Below are 5,378 nucleotides of genomic sequence, written 5' to 3' on the forward strand. Positions count from 1 at the left end.
CAGAGTGTTTATTTGCCTTGCCCTTATACATGACTAAGATCTCTGGTGTCGCTCCAACTGTATCAAATATATTTTCAATTCACTATATGCAAGGACAATGAAAGTAAATTTGCCTGGAAGACAAAATTTCTCTCTAAGGGAGTAATTAACAGGTGTGAGATCTATTTTAAAGAACAAGCTCATCAGACCTTTGTTGTCCCCATTAGGGCATGTCCTCACGTGTTCTCTCCAGTATTGTAGTAGTAGAATATACAACCATTCATGTCTAGGCTGTGCCACTTACTCAGGTCACATGGCCTACCTTGTCTCTGCGGGTAGCATGAGATTGTAGACATTCCCTAAAAGTCTGCTCTACATGATTCAGTATATATGTAAGAGAATTATGCCTAATTAAAGGGGATATTTATACATACCAGTATATCACTGTAAATCCCTCTCCTTCCAAAAAGCACAACCTGCTTCCTGAGATACCCCAGAGTAGGCAGCGCTTGTGATGTTGGACACATTAGAAAAAACATTAGTTATGACTTTGGTCTTCATCAATGAACAGTAATGAATTACGATCAGTAAGCAAATGCAATTCTATGGCAGTATTCCGAGCTGCAAACATTTGTGTTGTGGAAAATAAAGACAACGTAAACAGCTGCTGTCATATCGAAATATATATTTATTTTCTTGCAGAAGCAATGATTACAATTAAGTGACACAGTTCACTTACAGGTAATTATCATATGTGCGGCCGCTGCTACTGCTTCCATTGCTCAACTCCCACAGCTTACAATATACACACACACTCCAGCACCCCTCCACCCATGGCTGGACCAATCCAAGTAGGCTTCCAGGGTGGTGATCCTTATCGAAAGCCATCTGTTACTGTATTCGAGATAGAGGGTGCAGGGTTTATGAAATAGCGTGATGAAGCAAAGAATGACCAACTTATTTGTCACGCATGTCACGAACACATTTATATATTGCCTATGAGAACAAATAAATTATATTGCAGGATAGGATTGCTGGGATCCATTTATTTCCTTAACAATTCTCACCCTTTTGATAATTTCATTATCACACATATAAACACCACCTGAAATGGCAGCAATGTCAGTGCTACTTAGATAGGGAAGGTGATGGGATAGTCCACACCACCTAGACAACTGGGACTACACTGACTCTGTTTCCATATACCCCGCAGTCAATTGCACCCGCAGGTTAATGTCTTCACCTATAGCAGCCGCTTTTCCCAGGCGGATTAAGTCCACCCAGTACTCTGATGCCCCCAGGTCTTATAGGATGACAAAGTGCAATTGAGATAGGGTATGAGCAAAAGGACCCTCTGGCTAAAGTACGGCCCTTGCCACCATCCAGGTCAGCATTCACACATCTTTATTAAGCAATCTCACACAAACACTCTCTATCAATAAGAACTATAACAGCAGCCGGAGGTGCACTAGGGCACAGAGACCACTCGGTGAATTAGCTGGAATCAAGATGACTGACTCGTCGAACTCACTCGCGAGGGAGAAAACTTCCTCTGGGCGTTGTCCAAACTGACAAAGTGCACCTGCGGGACCCTCTTTCAGAGATGATGTCTTCCACCCAGATCTTTACAACAGCTGAGGGGTCTTTCAGAAGAGATGGGCAGTTGGGCTAGGCCGTCAGACGGTCATCTCTGTGGCTGTTATCATTCTTCCTATTAAATGAGTGGATCCACACCTTTCCTGCAATGCAAAATACAGCACATTAGAATTTTCCAAGCAATCAAAAGAAATACAATCAATCCTATCACTATCACTATGGGTTTTATCAGGTCTGACAACATATTATTAAACCAGACACCAATTGTCCCCATCCAGGAGAAGGGATTCCATCCCTCCTTGGATATGTCTCTAGCTTCTTTCTGTAATTCTTTTACTTTATTCATGTGGGCCTCTATAGGGTCATGTGTATCCTCAATCCAAGTGCAACATTCCTCACCTATGATAGCACAAGTTCCTCCCTCTATGGCTAACAAGTAATCAAGAGCCATTCTATTTTGTAAGGTCACTTTCCTAATTTGGGCCATTTCTTTATTAATAGCATGGATGGCACTTGTGGTTTCATTAATTATCCCATCCATAATGTTTGCATATTTATTCAATTTATTCGCTAATTCAATTCCCCAACCTGTCCAGGCAGGGAACCACATCCAGGCTTTATCTGCTGTAGTAAACAATTCCCTCTTGTATCGAGTTTCCCTAGGGCCTGTTTCTATCATATTGGTGAAAGAGACATTTGCATGTTGCCTTATGACTGGTACAACTCTTCCTATAGTGCAGTTACCCCATGCCCCCATAGGAAGCCAGGAGTAGGCTCTATTACCACAAATATAATATAGCCCTTGCTTCAATACCCTGGGAATTATCTTACCATGGTTTCCCAACCAGCTCTGAAACCATACCATATTTTTGTACATTTGGGTCCTACACTCCACATCATCCTCATCCTTCTGGTCAGGACAGGCTCACCTAGGGGCACAAAGAGCTTTCATATTTGCACACCAACATTGATTATTACAGTTCCCATCCACCTTGTCACATGTAGCTTCCTTGTATTACATATTAAACACTAAGGTAACATTCCTACAATTAGTTTCTCCAACATATACCTTGGGCAAGTTGACTAGGTGACATTTTAGTTCGGCCACGGTTAACGTACATAGGCCCTATTCACATAGTGGGTGGAGAGATTATACCAGCAATTTTGTAAGTATATTCCTAGGTCTGAGATAGCTGTCACAATCCGGTGAAAGTGATCCTCTGTGGAGGACGGTGAGCCGGGGGGTTCAGGTGACTATCGGAGTGACTGTGGCTAGGTCTCCTATTTGCGGCCGAGCCCAGGTTTGGCTAGACCTGCCCAGAGGCGCGGAGTCTAACACACTTGGTGGTTTTCTCCAGTGACCCCTCCAATTGGTTTTCCGCTGCACCAAGTGAGCAGGTCGCGGCCCTCTGGACAGGTACCTGGGAATGGCAGAAGACCGGAACTATATTACGTTAAGTTATTGCTAGAACACTGGAGATACACTGGAACACAATTAGAAATCCTGATCACCGGCTTGCATGAGATTACTGAGAATGTACTAAGAATCACTAAGAAACCCAGGAGCTGACTAGCTCAGCAGCTCAGGGATATGTGGACACAGGCAGGTACTGGAGTTTGCTAAATATGCAGGAAGACACAACATATACTAGGGATTGCACATACAAGAGTAGAGTGGACTCAAGTAATATATTGGGAATGCTAGAAATGTGGTACTGGACAAAGGCCAAATACTGGGAGAGCTAGAAATGCTGGTACTGGGCAAAGGCAAAAACTGGGAATAATTATATATGCAGGTGCAGATTGCACAGACAAGACATATAGAGAAGATAGGCATACACTGGGAGAGTGCTAACTGCAAGTGCAGATTTGCACTGACAAGACACAGAATAGATTGACACAGACATGTGCTGGGGGGTCCAGCTGTGAGCTAATTAATACCAGTAGGTAATCTGACACTTCAGTGATACAGGGTAATAGCCACAGGAAAGCTGCAATAGAATTAGCAGCACATATACAAAGACACACAGGGAAGGGACATGAAACTCTGAAGGACTGTGAGAAAGCTAAAGTCTCAGAGTAAGGTTTAGCATGGAAGCTAATACAGGAAACTGGGAAACTGTGAGCAGGCTGAAGCAACACGCTGAAGGATTTAGCACAAAGCAACAGTGGGAGTAACACAGGCACTTGGAATAACGAAGTTGAACAGCATCTTCCTGGAGTTCTGGAGGCGGATTTATACCCAGGGGTAGCAGATTACTGGAGCACAGCATCAGCTGACTGAAATCATGCTACCATAGGTTAGGAGTACTGTCACATGAGAGGAACTGTCATGGCGGCACCCATGATGGGAACTCCGATCCCCAGCACACACAGCCGACCATGGAAGCTCGCAAAAAGCACCTAAGGCAGAATACTCACATCCATCACTGCACCAGACGTCTGACCGCAAGGAAGTCAGGGGAAGCTGGCAAGGAGGTGAGAGAGGCCGATCCTAGGCTGAACCCTGACAATAGCATTGTGAGCAGTGTGATTTATATCTATTTCAACATTATAGCTATAGTCTGTGAGGTTAAGATCGTTCATTGATATAGGGATACCAAGCAAAGGGATTCCTTTATGGTTGGCAGGAACATGAGAACAGATCCAACAGTTAGTGGAGTTCAGCTGCTTAGCCGTCTGCTGATGCAGGAGCCATATAGAGTTCTTTTGTTTTTCCCCTTTCACCTGCATGCAAGGAAATAAAGCACAACCGAGCAGGCAGAACAACAAGCGCATCTTAGCAGTCCATCTGCTCCCCTTTTCCCCGAGCGGCCTCACCCCTTTGGAGCCGGTCTGCGCCATTGACCTGAAAGTTAATTTTCTTGCAATGAGAAGCATGTACCCAGTTAGGCTTCCCTTCTACCTTGATTGAGGTAGCTGTGGTCAGTAGCACCTGGAATGGGCCGTCAAATCGGGGTTCAAGATGTTTTCTCACGTGTCTTTTGATTACCACCCAGTCTCCGGGTTGTAGGTGGTGGGTTCCAGATGTGTCTTGTGGATCTGGTAAAGAAGAAAACACCTTTCCATGCAAGTTAGTCAGTTGCTTGTTAAGCTGAACAACATAATCAGTAAGAGAGGCGTACTGTCCATGTAATTCTTGTGGAAAGAAGAGGCCTGTTAGTGGTGGCCTGCCAAACAGTATCTCAAACGGTGAAAGTCCATGTAATCCCTTTAGGGTATGCCTAATAGCAAAAAGAGCTATCGGTAACGCTTGTAACCATGTAAGTTTTGTTTGCTCACATATCTTAGCTATTTTGTTTTTTAAAACGCCATTGGCTCTCTCAACCTTGGCTGACGCCTGAGGACGATATGGAGTGTGAAGATGCTGTTCAATTTGCAACCCTTTCAACATTTCCGCAAATACCTGTCCTGTAAAGTGCGTTCCTCTGTCTGATTCTACCGTCTCAGGTAGGCCATACCCGCACACGATTTCAGATATTAATTTCTTTGCTGTTACCGCAGCGGTTGCTTTGGCAACTAGCCACGCCTCCACCCATGACGAGAACATGTCCACGCACACTAATATAAATTCATAGACCCCACATTTTGGTAGCTGAATGTAGTCTATCTGCAACCTTTGAAACGGGTAGTCAGGTTTTACAAGGTGTTTCATTTCTACCTTAGTCATTTTGCCTGGATTGTGTTAGCACAAATCATACATTTCTTACACCACTCTGTTGCAAACTGTGGAAAGCCCGGTGCGAACCAAAATTTATTGACACTAGCAATCATTCCCCCTTTGGAAACATGTGAAGGGAGAT

At 44.1% G+C, this 5,378-nt stretch overlaps 1 pseudogene; it reads right to left on the reverse strand.

The window, feature by feature from the left end:
• Positions 1-659: 659 nt before the first annotated feature.
• Positions 660-2,611, reverse strand: LOC148453507 (syncytin-2-like; annotated as a pseudogene).
• Positions 2,612-5,378: the final 2,767 nt, after the last annotated feature.

The sequence above is a fragment of the Taudactylus pleione genome, unplaced genomic scaffold (assembly GCF_031769625.1).
Source record: "Taudactylus pleione unplaced genomic scaffold, aTauple2 ptg001137l, whole genome shotgun sequence".
In the NCBI taxonomy this organism is placed as follows: domain Eukaryota; kingdom Metazoa; phylum Chordata; class Amphibia; order Anura; family Myobatrachidae; genus Taudactylus; species Taudactylus pleione.